General features: G+C 37.4%; 1 protein-coding gene and 2 long non-coding RNA genes across 6 annotated transcripts in view; 2 read left to right on the top strand and 1 right to left on the bottom strand.

Annotated features, from left to right (window-relative positions):
• The window catches only part of LOC141405703 (dihydropyrimidinase-like), a 65,346-nt gene that overhangs the window by 36,108 nt on the left and 11,953 nt on the right, over nucleotides 1-17,285 (bottom strand). The gene's annotated exons all lie outside the window — the stretch shown is intronic.
• LOC141405781 (uncharacterized) overlaps nucleotides 1,959-17,285 on the top strand; it is a 33,871-nt gene continuing 18,544 nt past the window's right edge. Inside the window, exon 1 of the long non-coding RNA XR_012413266.1 lies at nucleotides 1,959-2,724. This is a non-coding gene — a long non-coding RNA (uncharacterized lncRNA). The remainder of the gene's footprint in view (nucleotides 2,725-17,285) is intronic.
• Nucleotides 2,885-5,315, top strand: LOC141405786 (uncharacterized). The gene is made up of 2 exons (XR_012413267.1): nucleotides 2,885-5,061; nucleotides 5,125-5,315. It is a non-coding gene; the product is annotated as an uncharacterized lncRNA (long non-coding RNA).

The following is a 17,285-nucleotide window of genomic DNA, read 5'->3' as shown; positions in this document are numbered from 1 at the left end:
AAAATGAAGCTACAACAACGCCAAACAGAGATATGGAGCCATTTTACCAAGTATTATAGGGAAAAAATCAAAAACTTCATGGCGTGATATCTCAGAAACTTGACCTATGGCGAAAATTTCCCTTTGGGTTCTTAGTATACTCATTAAGGGCTTTCATATTCAAAAGAAATTTTCCACCCCCCCAGACTTTGAGTTCCATTTTGTGTCACAGTGTTATTTATCCAGCGTGTCGGGGTATGCGGCATTTTAACATTTCTAAGTGAGAGCGGATGGATTCAAGTTTTACGTTGTTGAATGCTCCTTCTATATAGAAAAGCGACCAAAGTAAACTTTGAATGCTCCATGCTCCCCTCAATATAACCAACCACCTCATGAAGAGGGGGGCTAAAATACCCAAAATCGGCCAAATATGCATATTGTAGTTATATCAAAATCCTATCCGATTTCCACAATTTTTCCGATTGTTTTTTAGCTATAACAATGAACTGTTAAAGTTTTTTTTTTTTTGTCGATTGGACCGTAATTACGGCCTTTAGAGAATTTTCGTGAGAATGCACCTTTGGCCCCATACAAACTACTTTTGAAGCAAATATCGTTCGGATAGCACGGTCACCACAAAATTTCATATATACGGTTTTGGGTGAAATGAAAAATATTAGGGGGTGGGAGTTCCAATCAAAAAAAAAAAAATTGGGTCGCCCTAGTGTATGCAATTTGATAAGATACGATAAGTGTCTTGTCGAAATAAATGGTTTTAGACCTCAAGTATGTTTGTACGAAAGAGCTGGAGTTTGCAATTGGAAGTCATTTCCTAAAAGTCCTCATCGTTCCCATGTGTGCAAAAGAACGTTATTCAGGTTCAAATCTCATTTTGTGGAGGATTTTGGATTTTTCTCAAAAACGGTAAGACTTATCAAAAATCGACTAAAGTCGAAGCTTTAGACCTAAAATAGCATACAAGAATTTTCTTTATGATTTTAAAAAATTCTTGTGATATTGCGATCTAAGTGTCAATTTGCACATATGGAGAAATAAGACGCGACCCGCTTGGGCTTACGTTTAAACACGTGACTTAAAAGGGTTAATCTGGTGGCTTAAAATCGGTATATTTTTAATGTTTGTATATAGCGTTGGGGCTTCAATGTCGGGCGACATTTCCAAGTGGGCAAATTCTAGAATATGGGGCACTCTATTATTGACAACTTTTCTTAAAAGGCCTTATAGCCCCATGTCGGGCGCCATTGTCAGTTTAATATATACATTAATCTATCTACGAGACTCTTTTGGAAGATCTTCTATCTTAAGACGAAACCCTTAAGCAGTCTTTTATATATAGAAGTCATCTTTAAGAAGTCTTTTATCCATAGAAGGCACTTGACTAAGACATCGATCTACAGACGGACCTCTTCAAGAAGTTTTCTATATAAACAAGTAAAAAAGAATCAGCCGGCTTTGACGACAACTAAATACCCTTTACACATGTGACTTAAATGGGTTAATCTGGCATAAAATTTCGGTAATCTAATCACTAATTAAAATGCTCTTCGATTTTGTTGGAATTTTTAAAGATAGGTATAAATGAGATCATTGCGGGAATAAGAATGCCATGCTGCTTATTTGGAGACCTTAAAATATTTGGATTTGCTCCTTTTATGTCACAGTCTGAGGGTATGTACATATGTCTCTTTTGCCAAAATCGACAGATACTTTTTTTACTTGTTTGCGACATACCGTCTCTGGTAATTAAGATGTCATCAGAATTGATTTCACAACCTACGAAAAAATAAAGCATTGCTAGTCAGTCCCATACTTCATGACGCCAAGCGGTCTTCATTGCAGATAGTTTACTCATACATATATGTATATGTACATACATGTACGACACACACTTACATACATATAATGTCATTGTTAATATGCAATACTTCCATAATACTCGTACTACATGACTGCAAACAGTTCATATTGGTGCATTGTATAGTCTAGTCATGAGAAGAAGAGTCATGGCAGAAATAGAAAAAAAGAAGCACATATAAAAATATGAATGATATATGTCGTCATAGTACGGCACGAAACAATTGTTTTGTAGATTCATATCTTTGAAATGTGCTAAAACTAAATTTTTTTCTTCTTCAAAGGGTGGAAGGAAGTATTTGTACATTGTTGTAGGGGAAAATAGTACATACAGAGTAGGCTTTATTTTTTGTTTTTCTCGCTCGAAGTACGATGAACTTACTAGGTATCAGCCGCATGAGGCCACCATCAACTCATCCCCTCACCACCAATTTTGCCCATTTTTTTGTTGTAAGACAAGCTTGAATGCATTTTTAATTGTGTTGGAATTTCCCATTCCAGTTCCTCCCTTCCGCAGACCATTTCCTCAGACACATAAGAACTCGTATGTACATACAAATTGTATGTATTTTTATAACGCCATAACCAAGCAAACAAATAGGCGATTTACAAACATGCAGATGATGACGTATCTAACAATAAGGCAAGTGTTTTGGCATCTAGAGAACAGCTTAACTGCTTCGCTCTTCACTAAAGTATCCAAATAGCAATAACCAACCAACCCGTCTTAACAGTGCAACAAACGCTTTAAATAAAATGATAAGAAGTTCAAGAATGGTGGTATAATGATACTTTTGCAACATTACAGTTGTTAAAGTTCGGTGGCGCCTATTTATGGCATGGGTGACCAAGAGGAGAACAGAGAAAAATGTGAATGTTTAAAACTATTGGCAACTTATGTCTGTGTGTTAGTATGTATGTGTGTAAATTGCAGAAAAACTTCGGTACCGCCGAGCCAAAGAAGAACACATTGGATTTATGGGCTCTTGTGACTTTGTGTTGTAATTGTCGATGAGAAAGAGAGGTAGGAAAAATTGTAAAAGTGCAGTATTTTATTTATTTATTTGCTACGGAAATAATACAACGTAAATGAATGTGAGTTGAAAGATTTTCGGCGACATGAAATGCTATGACTAACAACGATGTACAATCACTTAGGTCTATTTAAATATAAATATACGAGCTAATTATTGATCTATTGTTTACATACCCTCTTGAACCACGTAAGATACTAGGTTGGAAATATTTGGCTTTGGTTAAATCTCTGAGCAAAATGTTGCCCATATTTCTTGAGTGTTTCGGCTATGTCAAACGTCTGGGATGTGGAACAAACATCCCAGATGGGACAAGGGAGACTTTTATCATATCAATAAGTGCATCCCGATTTGCATAAGCTCAATTATAAAGCGTGTCTTAAGACACCACTTGTAGAGAAGTTTTATTTATTTATTTTATTTACATTAACTAGTAGTAAATACAAATTTAATAAGAAGGTAGCATTGCCTACTTAGGCCATCAGCTATAGAGAAGTTTTACATAGCTGAAATGCTCAGAAAATTTTGCCAAATTACACTGAGGGTTATTTTGCCACCGCTGAAAATTTGACATTGCCTGGCATGGAATTCGAACCCGGGCATTCAGCGTGCAAGGCGTATATGCATACCACTGCAACACGATGGGACCCTCTATTATTGATAATTTCTCTAAAAAGGCATTTTAAGGAGGTTTTTCTTGCCTTATTACCCCTCATCGGGCGCCATTGTCAGTTTAATATATACATTTATCTATCTATGAAGCCCCTTTCGAAGATCTTCTACCTTATGAAGGCACCCTTAAGAAGTCTCCTTTAAGAAGTCGTCTATCCACAGAAATCACTTAACGAAGACATCTATCTACAGACGACCCCTCGGAGATCCCATATAATTTAGAATTTATTTAAAAAAGAATCGGGTTGCACCCATTGATATTAGAGAAATGTTTACCCTTATCTCTTTATTTAGCAGCCTTGAATTCTAAGCTAGTTTTGTCTTAAACGTCTACATATGTACGTATGTATTGTATATGTATCCACCACATCGGGCAGCATTAACAAACTAATAGATAAATAATTGTAGACTAAAAACTTTATTGCGAGAGGGGTATAACGGAGTGCCTCTTAATATCGGAACCCATATCTCAGGAAGTATCTCATGCCTCAGGAAAAAGTATAATTTTGTAGTCACAATGACCATCCACCATTAAAATTTCAACGCTATCAGAAAAGTGGCCGTAAACTGGATTAAAGCGCTAAAGGGTGAACTTTTGCGAAGGAGGCACCTGAAGGAATGTATCTATATAGTCCATCTTAGAACTGGATCTAATTTTGGAAGTCATTCCTTTCGATAGTTGTCACGCCAATCATCTATTTTAGTTGGTTACCGTAGGCTTTTTAGATCTTCTGGACCATTATGTCAGCAATCGTGGACTTGCTCACGCAAAATAGTATCCCAGCAAAATTAAATGGAAGTGATTCCATGTGAAATCATGATTTCACTGGTTCTTTTGCATGAGTGCGAAAGGAGTCGTGAAAGATCCCATCTTTTTCATCGAATTTTCATGAGTGCAATTGAAGTCGTGAAAGGTCCGATCTTTTTCATCGAATTTTCATGAGTGCAATTGAAGTCGTGAAAGATCCGATCTTTGTCACAATATTATCATGAGTTCAAATAAATTGATAAGTAACCGCACAATAAATTATCAAATACTCATATACCCGAATAATTGTGTACTTGCAAAAGTAATTGTTAAAATGAAAATAAAAGTCAGATGAAAGTGGTCGATAGTGGCAAAATGTATATATTTTAATTAAAAATACAATGTAAATTGATATAAAACAAAAGAAAATATATTTTGTGTTTGGAAACCTGTTTCGTTTTGTGGATATTAAAAAGAAGTATGAAAAAGACCCGGTCTATAAACCACGAGCTTCCCCAGCCGACCAACACCGATATAGTAAAACATATCGAGCTGCAATTATTGGGTTGGTTGGGCCATGTTAACAGGATGGATAAAGATGCCACCGGCATATGAATACGAGCCATTTGACGTTATGCGACCCGAGGGAACAAAACTCCAATGGAAAGATCACGATATCACAAGCATGGCATGCAAAGTGAGAGTAGCAAAATAGGAGATCGGTAAAATAAGTATAAAAGAGACCATAACGTGGTAGCTATTACAGGATAAGCTTTTTCTTTTGAAATAAAATAACAGAATTCAAATTTATACTAGATTTCCCAAACGATGAGCTTGGTTCAGAGATTGACACATAATTTATCGAATATTGGAAAAACGGAACCCCCAAGTTGAAAGAAGTATCTTGCAGCCATCGGAAGAGATAAATATGATATTGCAGATTAATATAATATATAATTTTGAAAATTACATACAAAATAAAGAAAAATAACATCTGGCGATACAAATCATCTGCGCATTGTATTCTTATTAATTCAGCAAATTACATAATTGTATTGCGAATTTTATTTCTGATTGGCAAAAATCCGGATCCAAAGCATTGGTGCAAGAAGCCATGACGATGAACTGGTGCAAGAAGCCATGACAATGAACCGGTGCAAGATGCTATGACAATGAACTGGTGCAAGATGCCGTGACAATGAACTGGTGCAAAATGCCATGACAATGAACTGGTGCAAAATGTCATGACAATGAACTGGTGCAAAATGCCGTGACAATGAAGTGGTGCAAAATGCCGTGACAATGAACTGGTGCAAAATGTCATGACAATGAACTGGTGCAAAATGCCATGACAATGAACAGGTGAAATCAGGTGTCACTCCCTTGTAAATTTCATCGGTGATTCACCTAAATTTGCACCTATGACAAGTCACTTGCACCTATGATTCAACTCATGATCTGTCATCGAACATTTTGCTGGGATATCGCTCTAACCATGACCACAAGGATAACCTTTGGTAAAAATTTCAAAACCATCCTCGAACAGCCCTTAAACTCCACTTAAGCGAAAATGTTAAACTTTTTTACGGAGGCACCGGCAGGAGTTCTCCTATGCAGTCCATATTCGATCATCATTTAAGTTTATGCAAAGATTTGACCAATGCCAGCCACACCTTATGATAGTTATTTTAGTTAATCACCAATCGGACCTTCCGGTGGAGGACTATGTCAATCCTCCGCTTTGTTTCTTCCACAACAAACTCGGTATGTTCTACGCAGAGAAAACAGTAAGAATTTGCCAAGACGTATGTATGTACCTGGCTGTAAGATATCCAAGTCAATCTAGCGAGCAATCTCAGAGCGTAGAACTGTGTCCCTTCTCTCACTACGTAAATCAGAATTGTAGGGATCATTACTGGTCACAGTGGCATTAGATCTATGGCAAGCAAGTGGGAGGACAACGACATTGAGTATTTCAGGTAATGTGAGGATGTGGAAGAGACTGAAACAATTGAGGATCATCTCTGCCGGTGTCCTAGACTGTTAATCAGAAGACATAGGCTGTTTGGTGTGCACGAATGGTATCCCTCTTTTTCCCCCATTGGCCCTGCAGCTTTGTTAATCTACTGCAGGAGCCTTAAGTGGCCATGGGTCGGGCCATCGCAGACTATGAAAGTTCTAGTAACTACTTCTTCCCCACCTCACTATTATATTAATATTGTTTTGCTATTAACCTAGGACACTATCAGAAGAATAATTTGAACTCGAAACAACCATTGTTAAAAATTCCTCTACATGCTGTTAGGGTCATCCTCATTCTTTTGTTAAATTGACAAACCGACCCTGTTAACATCTTCGTTACTAATTGCTGTGGTTATCATCATAAAGTTTTGCAACAACAATGGCAAGTGGCCAAATGAATTCCAAACTTTAAAAGAAAAGACTGAGTGGCACGAGTATTTCATGTAAGAACGCTTTCCTAGATACATGACTGCCACTTCACCATACATGTTCGGCACAAATACATATGTCGGGGTGTGTGGCATAAATACCATTAACATACACGCACACACTTATTTATTTGTACGAAATGTTGTTCCAAGTGGAATCGAGTCCATATTTTAAAGTATCAGACACTTATAAATGATACGAGTTGCTGATGTTTCTAAATTATTTGCTGGCATATGTTTTAATATGCTGGCGGATATAATTATTCGGGAAACGAGGAACATGTGCTCAGGTTTGGTTAAATCTATCACAGAAATGAATTGTTGATCGCACTAAAACAGCTACAGTCCATTGGCAATTTTTTCGAAATAGCAACAGTAGGCTGTGTTGAAAAAAAAAAATATGCCTGCAAATCTGAAAAGCAACGAAATCAGGCATTGAATACCCCATATTTTTGTGAGAAAAATGCGGAAAATTAAAAGTTTCGGGCATTTTTAAATTTCCATACACAACTTTAAAACTCTAACAAAATATCTGCCATAGGTATAAGTTACATATGTTTTGGAATTTCAATGGAACCCGCTGAAGGGGATGCCTAATTAGAACATCTGAGCGACCGGTTGGATACAAAGCAACTACTTCGGGAAACTTTACTTTGGCGGCCTGCACAGGAATTAGCTCCATCCTAGTGGAATAGATTTATGAGATCATTATTTCGCACATATAAGAGGATAACTGTTATCAGAGGTACACCGCAGGGGGAGTTCTATCTTCCCTACTTTGTCTGGGCAATAAATGAATTTCTTGTGTGTTTCGATAAGCTGAAAACTAAGGTGGTGGTGGCGACTTATGCTGATGATATTGTAGTTCTGAAAAGTGGTCATTTTTTACCTATCTTGTCGGACCTGATGCAAGGTGCTCCGGTACAACTGTAAGACTGGACCCATGATAATGGTTTTGAAATAAACCCGAAGAAGTTGGAACTTGTACTATTCGCCAGGAAGTTCAAACTTCCAAATTTCCAGCCACCAGTTTTGAGTGAAGTTTCATTAGGACTTTCTCTAGAAGATAAATATCTCCGTACAATTCTTGACCTCCGTATGACCTGGAAAAGGAATATCGAGAAGCGGACAACAAAAGGTCTTATTGCTCTCTACTCCTGATAGAACTTCTTTGAAAAAAGTTGTGGCTCAGGCCACAAGTTATACACTGTTTGTCTGTAACCGTGGTTTTACCCATTCTGGTGGACTTGCCTGGTGAAACTTGGCACTTGGGAAAAACTAACACTATTTTCCAAACTGGCAAGTGTGCAAAGTAGAGTTGTATAGTTCACGAACGAACTAGTTCAATTGAACGATTCATTGAAAAGAGCGTACGAACTAGATCTGTCGATATAGTTCATTATAGTTCAGTAGTTCACTGAGCACTGACCGAAAGATAAAACAACGTTTCAACAAGAACGAACGATTCAGCACGTCATTCACGTATCATAATGTGACGCTGTCGTCAGAGTTAACTGTTGCCTTTGTAAAGGTAATAGTTTTGGGGGTCGATCATCGATAACAATTATCGTTGAGTGGCGTTGCCAGTTGTCAAAATTGATCTACGTATGGCAACTCTCAACTGAAGTTGCGAATCTCAGTTGACAAAGCGGCTGTTTTTCAGCAACCACAAATTGTCAGTTGCAGTAAACATTTTCGAAGAAACAAGAAGTGAAATAGAAGGAAAAATAAAGAATTTGTTAACAATTGTTGATTCTTTGCGTCATTAATTAATTTTGTGTATCAATATGGTGAAAATAACGACAAAGCAGCAGTTCGAAATATTAATTGATAAACTGAGTGAAAATCCAAACTTAGCCCGAGGAGTTCGGGAGTTTTGGTGAAACCAAAGCCACAGCGGATGAAGCGTGGAGGTCCATTTCGGACAGTTTAAACAGCCATGAACCTCCAACACGAACACCTGAAGAGTGGCAGAGTCTGGATTCACTTTAAAGCAACGTTGAAAAAGAAATGCCTCAAAATAAAATAAACTTCAACGACACTGGTGGTGGTCCATCACAATAAGTGAATTTATCGCCTTTGGAGCGGACAGCAGCAAATCTTTTGCAAATTAATTTGGTGACAAATACAGTAGGTTCAGTTTAAGTACAAATGACGAACATCCTCCTACATTTCGTTTTTGAATAAAAATGGTTTTTATTTTGCCTTTTTTCCTCCTCTGTCAACTTCGAAACACACAATTTGTCCTCTATAAAGTGGACAACTTCCTTCAATACTCTCGACAATGTAGATTGAGCCATGCAATTGTTGAAATCATTGCCATGGGACTTTTGGAAACTTCCGTCCTCAAAGAATCGCAACGCTGCGCACACCTTTAAAAGTGGGGGTATTGCTGTTGATCTGTAACTTAATTTGAAGTCATCCTTTAACGTTTCCACAACGTAAACTACGGCATCCTTTGGCAATCAAAAATACGCCTTAAACCTGAAATAATTTACTGATTATACAGATCTTTCCACATGATCATCAGCTTACAGTGCAGATGGCAATTCCAATGGATTCGATTTGTTCCTCAAATTTCTTCTAATAGATGCAATGTCCTGTACATTTTCTTCATCATCAAAAAATAATTCCACCGAACTTATCATTTTTTGTAAAACTTGACGATCCGAAGATTCAATGGGCAGGTTATATTCCAATCTTGGGTTGTTTTCCAAATTTGCTCGAAAACTCAGCAAAAATATTAAAATATTGACCAGAATACACAAAAGAGTTATCCAAAGCGCAATTATTTTTAAAATGTTTTTATTTTTTTGGCGAATAGAGGTCACAAGTTTGAAAAAACACTGATCGATAACATGTTTATCGACCACCCAGTTGAGTTGACATTCATGGTACAACATTTCGTCTCAGTCGCGCAGACAACTGACAACGCAACTCAAGTTTAGTGGCAATACAAGATAGACCCATTGTTTACATTTTGAATTTTACACAGATACGCACACATAACTTTATTCATCGTATTTTGTAATTTTAATATTTTCATTTATTTCTAAACTTAAATAATTACAAATTTAAAGTTTAAAAAATTCCAAATTGCTTTTTTAACACACCAAACCTATTTTCGTTACTAGGTTCTCTAAAATATTCTTCTGTGGTTTGTTCCTTTGTGTTTATGTGTGTTTGTATACAAATGAACGAACTTGCAAGCGAACGAGTCAGAGCCGGTGAACGATAAAAAAGACAGCTGACTGACAGAGCTTTTCGACGAACGATTGAACTACTGAACTAAAAGAACGACCTAGTTCGTTGAAAAGAGCTGAACTAAAAAGAGCGATCAGCAAAAAGAGCTAAAAAGTACAACTCTAGTGCTGCGTTAATTCTGATCACTGCAGCAATCAAAAACACCCCTCATGCTGCTCTAAACGTGATACCAGATCTCCAACCTTTAGATATACTGGTTGAGTTTCAAGCTGTGAGGACGGCTTTTATATTCCGAATGCCAGGAAAGGGGTCAGTTTCACAGTTTGGGCTGGCACAGGTCTTAAACATAACTGTTAGTCAGCTTGAATCTGCCGACAGTAATTGCACAAGCAATTATATTCCCTCCCCTTTCAGGTGAGAGTCAAACCTGTAATTCATCAGTAATTATTTCAATCAAAGACATTTGGGCTTAAGATAATTCTCCTCTGGACGGTCTGGTAATATATACAGATGAGTCCAAGATGGACGGTGGCACCTGCACTAATAAAAGCTTAACGATAGCTGCAATGTCTTTCAAGATGAAATTCTTGTTATCAAGAAAGCAACAGATTAGGTTACAGCTCAGTCTCACAGGACCCGGACCTTAGCTAGCTAATGGTAGTCCCAATGGCGGTGCGTCAGTGGAGGTCATAAAATCATAAACTACCTTCAAATTGTAGTTTTTCACTGTTGGTCTGAGTCTACTATCGTCAATTGCTTTGTTGTTTAAACTTCATCAAAATATTTCAGTTGCACACTCATATTTCAGTTCAGTTCCTCGAAAATACAACTAAATGTACAAAAATAAAAATAATACATGCTTGCTTTTTACCTGCGTTAAAAATGCATATTTTTGACGTTTTGAAACACGTAGCTTCGCAGTTGTTAAGTACAACGGCGTTAAGAAACATAATATGTACTTCGCAGATTTTCAGAAATTTGTAAAGCAGCCTTGTTCTTCTCACCAAATCCACTTTGGCAGTATTTTCAATAGAGGCTTCAATAGAGGCATCTTCCTACAGAATTATATACGCTTTAGGGTATAATGCTGATAATGGGAGTCGGATTTATCTTTTTCTTTCAACGCAAAACAAAACTCTTGGATATTAAGTCTATTTATACCATATTGCTTCCGGTAATATAAGGCGTGACGACATATTTGAGGTAATGGCTTTTTGACTTCAACTACCCGATGTGTCGACATAGAAAATATTTCAGCAAAACCGTGAAATGTTGTTGAAGCATCCCAATGTATCTGACGTCTTTTAAATATGCACGGTTAGTTAAATTAATGATGGGTACACGCTTTCTTATCGTTTCGTTACCTTCATTGTGTCGAATGTTGTTGTTTATGCTATGGTTTTCATACATTTTTCTGCTCTTCTTCTTCTCATTCAACATGTTCCACTTTCTATCGTTACAATAAAAGTATGCTTATGCGATAAGTACAAGCATATCAGAGAGAACGAACCTCTTTCATATCTGCGTTAGACACCTAGACAGGTATTCTTGTAAAATGTGTTCGTTCCACTTTTGTTTTTGCTTATTTCAATATAATGAAGTAACATATATTTTGTTTTGAGTTCTGAATAGTTTTTAATTAGTAACACAGCCATCAAGTTTTATTGTTCACCATAGTCAATAAATGCCTATTATAATTATATCTTGAAAACTGTTTGAATGGGTCGAGGTGGTTTTGATAATAAAAGTGCTCAAATAAAAGGTCTTCAGTATTATTAAAAGTGGAGATAAAGTGGAAGCTACCCGGCTTTGATATTGAATATATCACATTGTTAAACGTCAGTAAAGGTTGAAATGGGTAACATAGGGAATCATAGATTCATAGCAGATTTCCAGATTGGCTTTAACATGGCTCTGTCGACGACATTTCTTGGACCCTCTGAGATTGGATGGGAAAGTATAACAATTCAGCACAGCATATCTGTTGCTTTCTTCAGCCCTACCTACAGGCCTTAAACTAGGTGCAGTTTAAGTGAAAATTTGGAACTTTTATGAAGGTGTTGTCCGATATAGAGCATCTTGGAACTTGATGTAGGTTTGGAAGAAAATCTACGATGTGCAAAACTTCGGCAAATCGGATACTCATTTCGTAAATTATCGTGCTCATCAGTCATTTTAGCTGGTGTCGGCAGGGTTTTTTAGTTTTTGGGTAACGGTAGACTTTGACGGTAATATGATGAGATTAGAGTTGTTAAATCTACTGAACTAGTTCAGTACCATGGTTCGTTTGCGTATGAGTTATTTCATGAAAACAAAGAGATAATATAACTCATTCGCAGTTCGTTCATACAAACGAGCGGTGTCCACTTAACCGTATACTGAACTAGCAGCCTGTTTATATAATAGCCTTCTGTAGGGTTCAATGGAATTGATATTTGAAACCCAGTGGGTTTGGTAAATCCTCTTATATATATAAGTACAATAGGTCGTTCAAACGAACTAGATTTTTCTTCCTGCATGAAGGCTGAAATGGTCGCTAGATAGTCATTATACCCTCAGACTTTAGGTTAGAAAGGGTATATACACTTTGATACGACCAAAAATGTGTCTCATCGCAATAACGGTTTTAGACCCCAAGTATGTTTGTACGATTTTCGTTTCAGACAATTTGGAGTCGATTTAGCCATGTCCGTCTGTCTGTCAGGCTGGCTGGTGAGCACGATAACTCTCGAAGGAATCAACCAATTCGAACCAATTTTGGGTATCGTAATATTTTGTCCAAACTTAGTCTAAGTTCGAAGATGGGCCATATCCGTCCACTCCTTCGGGTACCTCCCCCACAAAAGTTCTACATTTTTCTGTAAAATGGTGTAAACTATAACTCTCGAAGGGAACAATCGATTTAGTCCAAACTTTACACATGTATCGGTCCACTCCTTTGGGTACCTCCCACACAAAATTCGGATAAATTGAAGTTTAAGAGAACCTAGCAGATAGTTTTGAAATTTATTTCAGTAGGTTGTCCTTGCGGCTCTCTTTACGACGGTAAAATTTTTTCGGGCGCAAGTCTATACTTCCTGAGTTAATGGCCTAAAAGCTTCAAGAAAAAGTTCCTGGTGGCACCAACAAAAATGGCAAATCCGCAAGATACTTCTGGCAGGGAGTTTCTGATTGATACAAACTTTGCACATCGTATTATTTCATCCAGTCATGCATCAGATTGGAATATGGACTATATCGGACCAAACCTTCGGGTACCTCCCACACAAAATTCGGACAGACTTTAGTTTAAGAGCTCTCCTCGGATCGTTTTGAAATTTTTTTCAGCAGGTTGTCCTTGCGGCTCTCTTTACGACGGTATATTTTTTTCGCGCAAAGCCATACTTCCTGAGATATTGGCCTAAAAAATCCAAGAAACCCTGAAGGCACAAACCAAAATGGCAAATCTGCAAGATAAATCTCGCAGGGAATTTCTGATTGGTGCAGACTTTGCACATCGTATTATTTCATCCAGTCATGTATCCGGTTGAAATATATCTACATCGGTCCTCTCCTTCGGGTACCTTTCGCATAAATTTCGGGAAAAGCGAAGTTAAAGCTCCTCTTGGATCGTTTTGCTTCTTTTTTTCAATAGGTTGTCCTATTGACCTCATTTACAACGGTACAAAATCTCCAAAAACCCTGCCAGCACATACTAAAAACTAAAATGGTTATTGAGCAAGATAACTCTAGAACTTTTTAGTTTAACGTTATTTAATATGTATTTCGAGTTCCATATGAATCAGAAGTTTGCTTACTAAAAATTGTTCGTATACGTCGATGATTTGGTATTGCCCCACATTACAGTACCTACAGATTCCATGTATTTTAAAGCAAATTCGTGATTATTGTGTTTTTTTCAGTGGCTGAGGGTATATCTCCGTCAGCACAACTGACATATACTTTCTTACTTGTTCAGTCTAGAAATTATTTCATCAACATCTAAACCAGATTACCATCTTAATGCCTTGAAGTGTTGCAAAATAAAGATTGAAGAGGAGTGATAAAGTGAGGAGAGTCAATTTGCGGTATTTTGGCTCTCAACCTCTGAATTTCACATATTCCTGTCTTTCACTCAGATATTAACAAACCAGCGCTTGGTAATGTTGGGCCATAATTTAACCCATCAGATCTACCGTGTCAAACGACAAATCCAAAGCGGCGATCACAGTCCGCGCTGGCGGCCAATTCTGGTTGAGGCCATTGGCAGTATGTGTTATGATCTCGTTCAAAGCCGTCGTTGTGCTATGAACCTTCCGAAATCATGCTATGACTTGCTAGTCAAAACATTGGCAATTAGTTTTAATAGGAAGATAGATATGATTTTCCAGAGTTTGCCGATTTAGCATTTTTTTGAAGGTGGGATTACTCGTACAACTTTCCAAATCCCTGGTGTTACCAATAGGTTTACCGTGAGATTAGGTAATTGCGTCAGGAACCCGGGGATATTGGACCGAGGTGCTTTAGTATCACCATGACGATGCCATCTGAACCATGAGCTTTTGATGATTTCGCCTTGAAAATTGTAGCTTTAACTTCAGCAGCAGTGAAGGAGCGGGGATTTGGCTCGCGTCGGATTTTCCAAAATCTCCGAAGGGTTGCTTTTTTGGTCGCAGAACTTATTTGCGCACTTTTTTAGCATCTGAATGTTGGGTATTGTCGAAAGTGATAGTATCCTGCTATCAGGATGTTATTGACATGCATGGCATTGGAGATCTCCACTACTTTATTCTTCAGACCATTGCAGTGTAACTGCAAGATTTTAAAAGAGTGGACACCACCAATGTGATGGTTGCAGGTGTTGAGAGGGGAGCGGCTCTGGTTTTGTAGTTGCATGCCAGCATTATGTAGACCCGGTTGTTGTTGTGGCAGGTTGTTTATACTGCTGTATCCTGGAGTACTGGTTGGATGGGAGGACATTGTGCTGCTTGGAGACGTGGATGTTGCTGCTAGAGATTGACAGCTGTTGATGGTGTTGTTCGCTAAGGTTGATATGCTGTTTGCTGTGGTAGAGTTTGCGTAGCAGTCTGCCACGAATTCTGCTGACCAAACACGATGAGGTTCGTGTACCGTCTCATGTGGTCATTTGCAACGAATTCGAGAAAGTTATTGACTGTTTTTAACTTTTTCCATCGAATCGAACTAAAACATGCGTTTTCGTTATCAGGACAATATTCTGTACATGGTATTGGCGTGGTATTTTTTGGTTATAGCCCTAGTAAGCACCTTTCATTTAAAGTTAGTTCAGGCGCCGTGTTCATCGGTGAATATTTATTGTTTCATGTTTTCATATTCTGCTCAACCATTCATAATAGGGGTTATCATGAATGAAATTTCCCCGTGAGTTTTGTTTTTTCGCCGTTGCAACTTAAGGGAGAAAGTGAAAAAATGGTCCCCAATGGTCCTTTATTAGCAATCTGTTACAACAATGTCAAAAAGGTTTTGTAAACATAGACAATTTTCTTATTTTCTTAGCACTACTTCAATCCGAAATTATTATTCAATGTATTGTTCAACAAATTCCACAAATATTTACATTTTTCATTTAAAATTTTGGTTTTTAGTTTTTGTTTAAAAAAACACACACATTTTTTGGCGTCTACCTTGACAATATTCCCTGAAGATCACCTGATCGATTACCGGTTACTATCGAAAAAATCGATAACATTGCTTGAACGTTTTCGATCGAGTCTTGTCATGCCGTTTTTTATCGTGTCGAAAACTTATTCACGAGAAAATTCTCGATCGAATCGAATGTCGTAATTAGGCTCCAGACAAGTCAATAAAATAGAGAAATGTATAACCACAGCCACAATCTGCAAAATAAAGAAAATCGGGAGGTATCGTTCTTTGGGGGCTATATGAAGGCCTAAACCTAAACCAACAAATTTTAGGTGAAAAGAGTTTTACCCCCAAGGAAGACTTAATACCAAATTTCAGCCATTTCGGCGGGATATTGAGGCCACAACCTTCAAAATACCGGAAATCGGGAGGTACGTTCTATGGGGGCTATATGAAGACGTGGACCTATACCGACAAATTTCAGCTAGAAAGTTTTATACCCCAAGGAACTCTTCATACTAAATTTTAGCCATTTCGGTGGGATATTGAGGCCACAACCTTCAAAATACCGGAAATCGGGAGGTACCGTTCTATGGTGGCTATATGAAGACGTGGACCTATACCGACAAATTTCAGGTGGAAAGTTTTATACCCCAAGGAAGACTTAATACCAAATTTCAGCCATTTCGGTGGGATATTGAGGCCACAACCTTCAAAATACCGGAAATCCGGAGGTTCCGTCCTATGGGAGCTATATGAAGACGTAGACCTATACTGACAAATTTCAGGTGGAAAGTTTTATACTCTCAACGAAGACTTAATACAAGATGTGAGTCATTTCAGTGTGATGTTGATATCGGAAATCGGGAGGTACCGTTCTATGGGGGCTATATGAAGGCGGACAAATTTCAGGTGTAAAGTTTCATACCCCTAACGAAGACTTAATAGAAAATTTCAGCCATTTCGGTGGGATATTTAGACCACAAAACCTTGTATATATTTTTGCATATGGTTTTGCATATGCTCATTTTATGCAAATATGTAAAAATATGTCAAAATATGCAAAATATTAAAAAAAATTCTGGTCCTAATTCGTTTTATTTTGTGATAAAACGAGTTTCTGTCTAATCTGATTTTCTCTATGACCATGCTAACCATATATGTATTCCGCTGTCTAATTATAAATTTAGCTCATACATATTAACACGCTATGTAACAAAGAAAATAGCAAATAATAATTTTTTCCCATCGCGGCAAAATTATTGTCACTCAAGCACAACAACTATTTTCTCAACCTAATTTTTCATTGCTGGTAATTAGGCCTATGAAATATTATACGCGTTATTTATAACAAACGTTATTTGTTCATGGCGTTGCGAGTTGGAAAACATTCAACTGTCACCATATTCTGTTCTAAATTTGGAACAAAGCATATGTAGTTACTTAGGAGGGGTAGTACTCCGAGTTTTATAACATTGGAAAATATGTACAATGATCACATCATCAATGTTTATTTTTGTTAGACAGGTCTTTGTCCTAACAAAAGTTATTCGTATATTGAACAACACATTTTTGTTGCGCACTGTTAGAGCCACTGTTCAATAAGTTTGGTGAAGGAAAATGTCAGCTTATCAGCAAAAAATCACTAGAAATCAATCATTAATTATGTGAACCTCTAATACCCATTTAGTTACTCTCAGCAAAAATATGCAATGAAAATTG

Source organism: Musca autumnalis, unplaced genomic scaffold (genome assembly GCF_047663935.1).
Source record: "Musca autumnalis isolate F117 unplaced genomic scaffold, ASM4766393v1 scaffold_1, whole genome shotgun sequence".
NCBI classification, from domain to species: Eukaryota; Metazoa; Arthropoda; class Insecta; order Diptera; family Muscidae; genus Musca; species Musca autumnalis.
This window is presented reverse-complemented; position numbering and strand designations above follow the sequence as displayed.